Below are 13,447 nucleotides of genomic sequence, written 5' to 3'. Positions count from 1 at the left end.
GTCTTGAGCCAAATCCTGAAAATCTTGATACCTGCGACCAGTTGCTGTAGGAGGACGAGGCAGGCGAACGCGAGACGCCAGAGGCAGCGGCCTCCACGGCCGCCCAGCATCCCCGCTCTCCTGCCCACAGGAGCTGTTCCGACTCCTCCAGGGAGAGTTTTCCAACAGCCTGGCTGTCAAAAACCACAGTTCTTCTCAGCTGGAACGCTGTTTCTCTCTGAAGCCCCTTCCCTCACCCAGGCAGGAAGGGAAATAGCACTGAAAACTATATTTTTTTCTGACACCATGTTATCCACCACATCTCAGTACCTTTTTGGGGTGTATGACATCCTCTGCCCCACACAGACTTACAAACAAGGTTCTCAAGTAGCCAAAAACTCTTCTCATACGTAATGCTGCGACTCCAGAAGAAGGGCTTCTGCCATCTTACCAAGACAAGGTGGGTTGGTACCTCCACCAACGGAGACCTCACAGCCTCTCTGCAACCGGTGCCGGTGTGTGAGCGCAGCAGAAGAGCAGACACCAAGGCGTTGCGTTCTCCAGAGGCGAGTCCCCCGGCACGTCGCACAGAGCCTCTGCGCGGACCCGCACTGCCGCTTCCCACACGCAGCAGCGTTCGTCAGGCACGCACCTAACCAGTCTTAATGCGACGCTTTTGGTAGTCCGCCGCACAGTTCTACGAGCCGCACTAAGGCGCTGTATTTAAGAAATACAGCGCAAGATCTCTAGGTACAGCCAGCAGCTCTCATCCCCAGCCACACCAGCACTGAGGTTTGCAGCCCTCAGACGCAACCAGAACAGCCTCTTAGGAACGAACCAAGGAGTCCAGACTAAGCTCATATTAAAGCACGCCTCAAACGCAAGAAGAGCTTGCTTTTCCATAGCATTATGGGCGCTGGAACGGTTATACTTTCTCGGAAACCTCCTGCTGTTGCTCTAGTTTGCTGGCTCTACTGCAAATGCTAACAAAAAAAAAAAAAACAAAACCAAGCCTGCCCAGCAAAGGAAGAAATGTAGAATTTCTTCCTGCAGGAGAAATAAATTCAAACGAACTGATGCTGAACGATACTGCTTTTCCCAAGACAAAAGCTTTTATCTCATTTAACAATAGCTACATGTTCCAAATTCTTTACATTTCTGCCTGAGAGCAGTTTCCATCCTTCACAGGCCTCCCTTTACCCCTGAAGTGCAGGAAAATGCAGCTCCCTCTTACGTAGACAGCAGCAGCTCCGACAACACGAGCCCACTGTAAGCTTAGAGGCAAAATTACCCAACGTATGAAAACTGTTCCCTCTATAGCCAAGGGTAGCCTGTGTTTTTTTTAAGTATATTCAACATCTCAGCTTTCTATAAAATGTTCTTGAATCAGGTCTTAGCGTTAGGCAGTCATAAAAACATATTACTGAGCTAGTGAAGAGTGTGGAACAAAATATATCTATAAAGAAAAATCACTATTCTATAGTAATTTTTCTTGCACTTCAATATTTAAAATAATTTGCTCCATCTTGCAGCCTATATCAAAGTCTTATACGTAAACTTCCAACATGAATTTCAACCCAGCATTTTCCATTTAAGACACCAAGCTTGGTAAAGTAGGAACGGATCCAACACGGTTCTTCTGTCCCCCACACCCCTGCCACCAGCCACAGCATCCCCCAGGACCCACCGTTTCAAAGGCATGACCTGTCTCTCCGACGTACCTGCTCTTTAGGAGGGGAACAGCACATCACATCACCCAGACACAGAATTTCAGAAGCTTTCCCGCCCCGGCTGTGTATTTGGGGAAGGAAAGTGGAGGAATTAAGGGGAAAGAAGGCAGACTTTACTGAAAATGAGGATTTATACACATCACTCAGCCTCTCTCTGCTATTGCCAACAGAGAAGATCAACCTGCTGTTCTCCCGGAGTCCAAGGGCAAGGCAGGCATGCGGACCATTAGCAGTAATTCACCCTCCCAACGCTGCTATCCATCAACCCATCGGAGACAGCAGAACCAGCGGAACAACCTTCTGCCTTCAAAGGTATCTCATAACGAGTGGAGACAGTGGGACTGATGCTGCTAGAGATAAAATTAGCCAGACACCAGTTCCGATTTGCACTGTCAACTGAGAAAAATATTTTATCTGGGCTCCGTTTAAGATCTTGAGCCACAGGACAGAGGGTCCACAGAGACAATGCCTCCTTCACAACCACGTGCCACCTCCTTCACACGCAGCACTCCAGCAGCCTACGGGGACATTCACACACGTGTGGCTACGGGCGTTTCAGGCATTCCTGGGCCGTACCGGAAAAGCAAGAGTGACCACTGATACCGAGTTTACTGTCTTGACTTACAGCCTCCGCTCAACCTGCAAATGTCTCCTTCACCTCTTTTCAGTCCTCCCTACAGCTAGGATTGCATGACGAGGGCAGAAGCTCAGCACCACAAACATCCCCCTGAAAACAAATGAAATAAAACAGTTTCCCTGCAGATGCAGAAAACAGCCAGATGTTAGATCACTCGCACACCAGCAAAAAATCCCAGATTTTCTTGCCCGTGGTTGGACTGTCGAGGTGCTTCACATCCTCCAGATGCTGGAAGCTACCACTGCTGTGATCCCCTCAGCAAAATGACCGGCGTCAGCTGCTGCAGGAGCCCTCACATCCCAGCATAACAAAAGGGAGAAGGGGCAGGAAGAGCAGAACAGTCCCCGGGAACCCAATTTTCCCACTCTTCAGCAAGCGTGGATTCTCTTCCAACCAGAGCCAGGGCCGAAGCATTCTTCCAGAGACTTCAGAGGTGGGAAAGCAAGAAATATGCTGAAAACACTAACCTCCCTTCATAGAAACGCTACACAATCGGCTCTAACACCAAGTCCCTATTCTCCACTTGCATTCCCATGAGAAGAATAAGGGGCTTTGTGCTGCGAAAGGACACAGAGGTCACAGGGGAACAGAATACTTCCTATGGGAAAATCACGACCAGGGCACTAACCTCCCAGAGGCTGGTGTCCGGAACGGGTTAATCCTGATGCCGCTCTCAGAAACAAGGCTCCAGAACAGCCTGCACGTTCTCCGTTGAGCATTCCTTACTGAAGTGTACTTTTCTTATTCAAAAAGCAGAAACTCTTCAATAAACCAGATTCCAGGCTGCATTCCCTCCATCCCAGCTATATGGCCGAAACAGTATTTGAAGTCTGAACGGAGTTTTTGAACCAGATTTCCGTGCACAAAATGTGCATCTAGCCCAGGATAAGCAGGCACGCGCGTCCTCGGCGAAAGTCTCGCCTTCCTCTGGTCAGAAACAAGCTAATTCTGACGGGAGCGGAGCCTTTGAGTTCTCAATAGCACAACATCGCACTGCGAGGGTCAAACGTCTCCAGCACACCCTTCCCTTCTCATTTATCCTTCTCTGAAGGGCCCTCAAAGCTCTTTGCACCAGTCTAACATTCGGACTGTGTGCTCTAAACCTGCTTGGCAACTCATTTCCCTCATCAATTGAAAAAAAGAACCAACAAACCACCAAAACCAAATAAAAGCATGTTTGTCAGGAACTTAAAGATCAAGGAGTTATACATATCTTGATACAAAATTCTACACAAATTAACAGCAGCCAGGCACTTCACTCTCACCTTTTTGCCTGTTTTCCTCCCCCTACAATATTAATTTATGTTTTGAGAGTTTAAAAATCCCTAATTTATCCGAAATAGACCTCATTTCATATGTGGTACTCCACTCATTTTACAAGTTTTTAATCATATCTTGAAATGCTTGAGTTAGGAACGACGACAGAGAAATACCATCAGAAAGATTCAAAAAGAAAGCACGTAAACAATCTTAACATCCCAGATAACAGTTGGCCTTGATGATCTTAAAGGTCTTTTCCAACCTAAATGATTCTGTGATGCTATAAGATGTTATCTGCTACACTCCAAACTTATTTCAGGACATCTTCTGGACTTTTCTGCCACAAGAGAAGAAGCTCAGCCAAACTCCTGCTTAAGAACAGCAATTCAGTGAACGCAGCTTCTATCAAACGTCTTTTCTTGCTTCCTAAAATACTTCCAACAGCGTTAGGTACCTTACTGGGGTGGAAGAAATGACAGGATGTTCCACGTGAAGAACCACAGAACACAGAAGTTTGGGGTATGTAACAAAACCAGCAAGTATTCAAATTTAGAGAAACTCCACAGCTTCAAAATTTACTCGTCTTTTTGCATCCAGCCAAAGGAAGCTCACTTGTTCATTCAGTATATTGACAGCTTACCAAACACAAGAAAACATTTCCCAATCTCTTCTTCCTGACCACAGAGTTCTTGCCCAAGCTAGTTCCCCTTAGCAACGATCTGGACTCCACTGCCGATTTACTACATAGAAAGAAATACGACAATATGAGACAGTTTTCCCTTAAAACAGGGTTTCAGCAGCATTTGTTACGATTTCAGAAATATTATTAATATATACCTCATGCAGAGCAAGTGACGGAGATATGTGATAGAAAACCTGCAAAATTAGTCAGGACAAGGGTTGATCTAGAGAAGAAACGGTGCAGGACGCACACCAGAGAGAGAACCCCCAAATCTCATTTCCGATATTGGCACCGGGCTCCTGAGCAGATTTTGGACAAAAGGCTTGTCCTCTCTAGCCTCATTTCTCCCTAGTCCATGAAAGGAAAGTAAAAAAAGGAAAGTAACCACAACATCGTATTTCTTCCAGGCTGTAGGCAACCAGGTACTAAACTCCTACTGCAATGAGAAAAGAAGGCAAAAGAGGAATCAGATTGCAGTGTTTGGCTTTTAATTTAATTCTTGGATTTTTTACTGTCAAAAATAGACATGTGCTTAGATAAACAGAAGTCCACAGCTTTAAGACTATAATGAAAAACTACCAGGAGTTTGGTAGTGTCATGCAACAGACAAACATTTAAGCAGTGGTAGTCAGAATGTCCTTCGAAGAAGACTTTTTCAAAAACTTCCTCCACCATCTATTTTCAAAGACTGTACTGAACCGTGAAGAGACAATTCCTTCATCCTATCAAGGAATCGATCGAGTTCAGGACTTGCCGTCCAACACATTTTTCACTGAACTTCTCCATCAATACGATCAACACCGATTCATTTTATCCAGTCCACTGAAGGTCCTTCCCACACTATCTGCGCCGTACTGTTAGCTCCGCAGCGAGTTCCTTCCCAGCCACGCTCAGCGCAGGTGCCTGGCTTTAGCGCCCTTCTCCCTGTCGGTACCATCACGGCACGGCACGCAGAACCAGGCTGCAGACATTCCTTGAAAGGTTCAAGAGAAATTAAAAAGAACAAAGATCTGAGCCATCACCTGGTTGGACAGCACTGGGTCTGGCTTCCCTCACGCGCGGCATCCCCTCAAGGGGACCAGACCCAAGCGGTACTTGGATTAACTCTGTATTTAAAACTCCCACCAGCAAAGCACAAAGCGGGTTTGGACAGCGGCTCTGCTTTTACCAGAAGATCACATTTGCCCACTAAGGCTGTATCTTTCCATGAATAAGTGGAGGGATACAGAGGGAGAACACAGAGAGAAGATAAAACCATAGAACAGCTAAATAAAATTTCAATTTATCTTCACGGAGGAGAAGTTACGGGGAGGAGGAAGCGTCCGTGCTGGAATCCTCTTGGGAGGGCCGTCGGGCTGTACCACAGATCAGCGTGTCAGCAGAGGGGTTACAGAACGAGACGTTACGCCAGCCAGGGTCGCAGACAGAGGGTGTTCTTGCCAGAGACCCAGAGCAACCCCAACACCAAAACAAAGATCATAACAAATATCTGGGTCTTTTAATAGAGAGAGGTAACCAGACAGGCCCACAGGGAACAGCGCTGTCTGACACAGTCACAGTTTTCCTGGAAAAAAGGTGCAGCGTTGACGTAAGTAACGCTTTCAGTCAGCTGTTATTCATGGTGGCAAAGACCAGGCTGACTGAAGAGTCAGCAGAAATAACTCTGCGCCCAGTGACCGGGTAACAAAATGGCAGATTAAGCTCAACGCCAACGAACGGTACGTGGCGTATACGGGAAAATAACGTTACACGCACAGGAAGGCATTCGCGACTGGCCATCGCCACTCACGAACAAGATGCTGGGGTCCTAATCGTTAATTCTCTGAAAACGTGAGCTTGACGCAGTCAAAAAAAAAGCCAATTGTACATTAGGAATTGTTAAGAATGGAATGGAGAGCAAATAGAAATCATGACATCAATGTGTAAATCTGTGCTTTACACAGTTCTGGTCATTCCCCATCCCAAAACGGGCGTGCAGAACTAGAAGAAGTATAGAGAAGTTCAACAATCAAAGATACGGAGCGGCTTCCATAAAAGCGTGGGAAGACTTTTCAATGTGGAAAAGATTTTATCAGCAAACGGACAGAACGGACCTCTCTCAAAATCAGAGATGACCCGAGGAAATGGAGCAGGGGAGGGCTGCCTCTTTCAGTATGGGAATAACTCGCCATCAAACGAAACTGCAAAGCGGCAGCTGAAGATAAACACGCAGTTAAGCTGTGGAAATCCTTACCCCCGGGCCATTGGCTATGTCACACGGGTTAAAAAAGCAAGCGGATACGTTTCTGGAAGAGCGAGCCGTGAAGCGCTACTCAGCGTAAAGCCAAGGCGTTCCTCTGGCTCGTGAAGCCCCTGGGCCACAAGCCACTTCTCCCAAACACCACACCGGCTGCCAGCCTCCAACCTATTTGTCTTGTTCACACGCTCTTCCCCCGCACTAAACACCGTCCACCCTCAGAAACCAGTCTGACCCAGCAGCCCTCCTTATGCAACGCATCTCACGTGATCGCTTTCGGAATAATCCGCACCTTTCTGTTTGTCGATGTAGGCGCTTTACGACAAACGGCTAGGGAATCGCTTTCTCCTAAAAATACCAAAAGACTGATGCAACACCCACGCGCAGTTACGTATCAGAGGTTTACCACCAAACCCACCTTTCACTCCAAGAGGAGCGCACTGGTACAGCCCGGCACAAACACTGCGGAATTCAAACAGCTTTTCACCCCCTGGCCGCTCAGGAAGTTCCTGACTCCGGCTGCGGAGAAATTAACTGCAGGATACAAACGGTAACCAACAAAGAGCACCTCTGACCTTTTTTAGGACATACCCTGTCTACATGATCAGGCATTTAAAACCTGTATTTTAAAATTCCCAAAGAAAGGAGAAAATGCGTTTCCATAAAAATAATCTGGACTCCAAGTGCTAACGAGGTGTTTGTTACCTTCTTGTAGGTCTACATGAGGCTCCATCACTGTAATAAAGCAGCTGTGCCTACATCTGTGCTCCCTCCTGAACACATCTTAGCCCATGCCATTTCTTGGTGATACGTATCTGGAATGGTTTTGGACGCCATTCATGAAGCGCTAACTGTGTCAGATTCGTCCTCGGGGTCATTTCTGACAAGTTTCCAGGTACTCCCTTTAGTACAGCCTGGCAGTAACGAGTCAAGTCCTCCCAAAAGCAGCCCTCGCTCCCCACCAGAGCACGCAAACTGCAAAAAAATCAGCTCACAAGGCCAGACACACACTTCCGTACTGAAGGACACAAACTTTTTCTTCCATCTCACGGGCTCTACAACCACCCCCAGCAACATTCTCCAGTACTAAGCCTTAAAAAGCTTTTTCAGCATTTCACCCGTGCCCCTCCCTGCTATTTAAACGGCTATTTGTGTGCTGTTCTCAGCGGGCAAGGAGAGCGGGACAGGCTCAGCAGCGATGCTCCTACGAGCGAGTTCCTTCAGCCTCCGCAGTAACCCTCCCCGTACAGCCTTCCGGTTCAACGGGATCTTTACCGGCACTCTCAGCATGTTTATTTATCCAGTTTTGTATCCATCATATAGCAGCACCTTCTTAAGCTTTTTTTTTTTAAAGCCTCACCTACTTGAGACTCTTATTAGGACAAAAAACCTAAACCTTCCTGAATTCAAGACACACGGGAGGTTTTGCTTCTGCAGCCAGAAGCAGGCCTAATACCTCACCCTAGGAAGGCGTAAACTCTCTTTGCCAAGGAAGCACCCGTGGCAAACCAGCGCTGGCTGATACGTGCTCCCCGTCATCACTCGACTGCGTGTTGCAGGATTTCAAGATGACGACTACTCTCCGCTCCCTTCTTCCCACTCCTTCACCTACACAAACCGCTCGCTCTTCCCCAGTCTTTCAAAACATCCCCTATTTTCCGTTTCTCAAAAGACGCCTACTAAAGCTTTTTAGTCTGTACTTTAAGTACACAGAGAAAAATATCTTACTTAAATGAGTGCCTGCAAACGTGCTCGTTCTTTTTCCTAGTCTGTCACTAGCGTTAGTTGCCCACAGCTGACTGGTCCTCAGTTAAGTCAGAAGATACCGAACACTTCAGTTTCGGTGCCAGCAGACAGAAGTTTTCCTCTGTGTTCTTTCCTCCACCATCTTCTCACTAGTAAGACATTCAGAGAATAACAATGTTTGCAACTAGCACTTCAAGAACACAATTTAGAGCTGGGGCTGTTCAGCCTGGAGCAGAGGAGGCTCTGGGGAGACCATGACAAGGGCGTGGAGTGACAGAACAAGAGGTAGTGGCTTTAAACTGGAAGAGGGCAGATTTAAACTGGATTTAAGGAGGACATTCTTCACTGTGAGGGTGGTGGAGCAGTGTCCCAGGGCGCCCAGACAGGCGGTGGATGCCCCATCCCTGGAAACATCCCAGGCCAGGTTGGCCGGGGCTGTGAGCGACCTGATCCGGTTGGAGATGTCCCTGCTCCGTGCAGGGGGTTGGGCTGGGTGGGCTGTAACGGGCCCTCCCCACTCAAAGTGTTCTGTGATTCTATGACTTCTACCCAGCTCCAGCACTGCTTTTTTGAGTTCATGCAACTGAGAAGTACCCATGGCAGTCATTTACCATCACAGCACACTCAGATTCACTCTTTTTCTCTCGACAGCTCTGCAGCTGTAATCACTCATTTACCTCAAGTAAGTACCTGACACGAGCATGACTTCTTTCCTGTTCCTTTATCTACAGCTGGGGCTCCTTTCCCTGCAAAGGACACATTTCCTGGTTCAGAACTCTCCTTCAAGACAGAAAATAGAATTAGTGGTTAACAACCTCTATTAAAAAAAAAGAAAGTCTTTATTTTAGGCCCACGGACTCTGACTGCACGGCTTTCAGTTCTCTTTCTCAACTAGACGGTCTTGTGTGTACATCTGAACAGCGCCTTCTACTGCAACTATTTTTGAAGAGACTGTGCCACGAACAATGCTTAACATCCATACTTCATTCCACAGTTTTACAGGGTAGGGAAACTCAAAGCAGCTCGCTTTGGTGATCTCTGCTGATGTAACAGTAGCACTATTTTTCCGGTTTACCGAGATCACAGTTTATCATGGGTCATTTGCCTCCTAGAAGAAAATTCCTCCCCAAAAAACCCCAGAAATAGCTCTTGAGCAAGCATTACAAACACACCGCTACGACAAAGTCCAGCGATCACTGGCAGAGGTCTCCTGACTCGTGGTAACTGGAGTTGGATCAAACTCAGTTTACGTGCCAAGCATCACCGTTCTCCTGACAAATACCTGTGGAAACAGGTAAGACAGCAGCCTGCCCATTTCGGGAGGAGGACTTGGTTTCTGTAGCAGCAGCTGGGTACCCTCAGGCAGCTGTCAACAGAAGAGTTTCCAAAACTCCTGGGTTTGGCAGAAAAACAGAAGTCTACCTCTGGCTCCCTGGGGAAACGCACCTCCTGTTCCACACAGGCCCTCTCTACGACGCCCAAACCTTAGAGCTTCGGCGGGATTTTCACCCTGCCCTCTCGAACGCTGGAAGTTTTGGCTGTGTCAGCCACCCAGTTAAGAGGGATCCGCTCGCAGGCAGGATGCCGACGCCGACAGAAATGAGGGAGACAGCACCACAACCCCGACCACTCAAAAAACCCCCCACTCAACCTTTAATCAGCACAGTTTTCGTTATAAAAAAGTAAGGCTGCACCTTAAGATCTTTCCGGCTTGAAACGCGCCCCGAGAAGGCACAAGGGAACGCAAGCACCTGTAAGGTGACTCACTGGCGTGGGATTGATTTCCAGCAGGTTCTAGGTTACAGAAGTAACGTTTGGCAAGCCTGAAGGAGCAGCCTACCAGGGCTCCCACATCTGATAAGGGAGCTTTCTGTCATCTCTAACATCACGCAGAACGAAATATTTTTCTTTCTAATAATCACCAGTTAAAAAACCCAGGATCAGCAAATCACTGAGCTCTTTCTTCCCAACAGCGACACAATCCCCAAACCACTCTGTCCAACAACAAGTCGGAAAGCCTGACCCGGACATTGTCTTTGAAAACAAACCAACTATTATTTCCACGGCATCTTTATCACAATGGCCCATACAAGATTAATTCAGTTTTTACCAAAGAAATGCAACCCTCCTCCTCTCCTCACTCACCACCGCTCTCTGGCTGCAGCTGAAACTCCCTCCTTCACCGGCACGAGCCCTAGAATTTTATTTTCTTCCCAAGGGAACCCAGGTACACAGAACGGACACTGGCTCTTCTGAAACACTGGGTCTGTGCCTTCCCCTGAGGACACAAATTAAAAGATTCACTCCAAGACAACCACCTTTAAGTCCCTGTTCCTCCACCTTCTTTTTGATATTTTGGTTGCGAGAAGTAATAGCTTACAGATGTTGAAACAGAGGGCTACATGACCACAGATCGGCCTCGTGTTCCTCAAGGTCTTTCCTTCTCGCCCTTTAATGTGCCGCGTAAGTTTTGAAGGAACCGTAACACAACATATTATGGCTAAGGAATGCTTCTAAAGCTCAGTCTACATCTACCTCCAGTCTCACTTTATACCCAAGACCGAGTTCCTCGGGCCAAGCGCCATCGGTTCCCCCTTGCTCGTACAGCTCCCCATCGCCGGGGCTCCGCGCTGCCCCAGCACGCTGTAAGAAGTCTTTTTGTGAAGTGGGAGAAAGCTGCCTGTGGCTCCCTGGCGAGGGAGGTGTGTCAGTTCCGCGAGGACAGCACGAAGTCGGCCGCAGTGAGAACAGAAAGGAGGATTCCCAGGTCACAAGATCTGCTGAAACTGCTGAACTGCTGCTCCCCTTCCACTCATCCCCTACTACAATCCACTACCGACAGGTAAAACTATTTTCGTTCATCAAGCTGTACCTATCCTGTTTTTTAAACTCTGTGCTCATCAGAGAGGAGGAAAAAAAAGGCAGTAACTTTTCTACTTATAATTATGTGAACTCTGACGACCGACAGGCCTAGCAACCCACTGAATAAAAATAACTCTGAATAACTCAACAGCCATCTTCAGAGAGAACCTGACAAATTCATTCATCACTGAGATTTTGACACTTAAAAAACTATTTTAATGCTCCCGAGACAAAACCTGATTCTTCTTTGCTCTTTTGTGATGTTCTGTTTGAACCACGTTTGGGAAAATAAACAGCATTGTACCAAGTTAAGCTTTGTAACGGAAAACACCGAGCAGAATTGTTTCGGTGGAAGGACTCAGGCTAAGAGCACAGCTCTCTACGTGTCACACATTCAGTGAAAATCCCAGGGTGGTTTCCTTTCTTCTGCATCCAAGCCAGCTAATCTCCTTTCTGCATTACACAACAGCTCCTGAAATCCTAAATTTATCACACTAGTACGCTGTCATAATAGTCACAGGTTTCACAAAGAGTGAGATCATGCCTCATCTTTGCCCCCTGCTTGAAAACTTGTCTTTGAGCAACCCTGAAAAGCGGACACTGCATTCAGGAAATTTTGGCATGTAGCAGTCCTTTTCTCAGTACTCCCTCAAATCCAAAATACAACTCCACCGCTTCAGGATTCAAACAGTTCCCTGCTCATTATATCAGAAAACAAACAAATGCAGTCTCGCGTAAGGAGGCTGATTCCTAAATATTAGCCAAACTTCAAAGACCAGGGGGATCAGCCAGAGTGAAAGACACAGGCAGCGCCGTGCCACCATCACGGAGCGAAGTCCCCACAAAATCAAAGCGGTGGAACCGTTCTGGGTCTGAAGCGGTCGGTAACCGGGCAAAGCTATCGAGCAGAGGAGCATCCTCCACGTTTCAGTCATTCCCTTTACCTGTGCACTCCTCCTTCTTGTTTTCCATAAAGCGTGCTCTGATCTGGCAGCAGAGGTGATTAATTCTTCCTTTCATCTCGTTTTAGCCCCATCCCACCATCTTCAACCCAAAAAACTTTCTACACCCCTCTTTCAGATGTATTTCCGCGCGCTTTCCCCGCTTTCCTCCAGCACAGCAACACCTCAGGCTGCCGGCTCCCAGTTTCCTCAGCAGCAAACGCTCGCCGTTCCGATCCCGATCCTCCTGGAAGCAGGAGCGTTCGCTACTCCAGGCCCTCGGCGGATCCCAGGCCCGAAAACCCAACCCCAATCTTCCCCAAACGCAACCACCGCTCCATCTTCATCCTCGGGCAAGCCAAACGGGTCCGGCCGCCCCCTCCGGCACATGAAAGGACGGCACCTCGCTCTTTGCAAACGAGAAAAATTCATCGGTGTTGTTTTTGCTAATGCTCACGCTAATTAGAAAACAGACTGACGAAATAAAAACGAAACGCAACCCCATCCCCCCCCCGCCCCCGACAAGAGACGCGCCACCTTCCAACTCCCCACCTGCAGCACCACCGCTTGTGGGACGGGAGGAAAGGACCCCGCACCCCATTTTGGGGATAAATCCGCCCCCAATCCCCCAAATTTTCCCTCCCCCGAAAAAACTAAACCACCCACAGGAAAAGAGGGGGGCGGGGGGGGTCGGAGGGGGGCCCTCCCCTCAGGCTTTCCGCCGGGGAGAGGCCTAAAGGCCGCGGTTCCCTCAAAAATTGGGGGGGGGGGGGGTGCGGAATGACCGTTAAACGGCCGTTAAAAAAGGCGGGAGGCGGAGGGGTGGTGGGCGGCGGCGCGAGGGGGAAGGCGCGCGCCCAGGCCCGGCGGGAAAGTGCGGGGCGGGGGAGGGGGGCGGGGGGAGGGAGGGGGATTTATTTCGGTATCCGGTACCGATCGCGCTCCCGCCGGTGCCTCTCACCTCAAGCGACGGAGGAAGCGGCTCTTCCTCACCTCCGACCTTTGACCCCCTTCCACGGCTTGCGTGTTCTCGCCGCTTTGATTTTTTTTATAACATAGAAATCTTTTTTTTTTTAATTTTTTTTTTTTCTTCCTTCCCCTCCTTAATTTGTCTCGCGGTGGGGGATTAAACACCCTCCCCCCCCTCTTTCACCCTAAACCTTTCCGCTCGGCCCGACGCCGTTCCCCATCCGGTTCACCCACCCCCTTTTCCCGCCCTCCCTCCTCCCCACGCCCCCCCCCCCCCGCCCCGCTCCCTGGTGCCGCCGCACGCCGGCCACGCCCCCGCCACCACCTTAACCACGCCCACTCCCGCCTTAACCACGCCTTCCAGCAGCCTAACCCCTCTCTAAAACCACGCCCACCAAGCACAGC

General features: G+C 48.7%; 1 protein-coding gene across 2 annotated transcripts in view; it reads right to left on the bottom strand.

Moving 5' to 3' along the window:
- Window positions 1-13,210, bottom strand: part of SCAP (SREBF chaperone) — a 55,332-nt gene extending 42,122 nt beyond the window's left edge. Inside the window, exons 1-3 of one of the 2 annotated variants that reach the window (XM_086741646.1) lie at window positions 13,035-13,210; window positions 8,948-9,050; window positions 8,253-8,415 (exon numbers count right to left, since the gene is read on the bottom strand). The gene's annotated coding sequence lies outside the window, so the exon portion shown is untranslated. The remainder of the gene's footprint in view (window positions 1-8,252; window positions 8,416-8,947; window positions 9,051-13,034) is intronic. The other variant, XM_086741645.1, reaches the window with a different exon arrangement.
- Between the last annotated feature and the right edge of the window lie 237 nt (window positions 13,211-13,447).

The sequence above is a fragment of the Chlamydotis macqueenii genome, chromosome 2 (assembly GCF_036417535.1).
Source record: "Chlamydotis macqueenii isolate bChlMac1 chromosome 2, bChlMac1.mat, whole genome shotgun sequence".
Taxonomy (NCBI): Eukaryota; Metazoa; Chordata; class Aves; order Otidiformes; family Otididae; genus Chlamydotis; species Chlamydotis macqueenii.
This window is presented reverse-complemented; position numbering and strand designations above follow the sequence as displayed.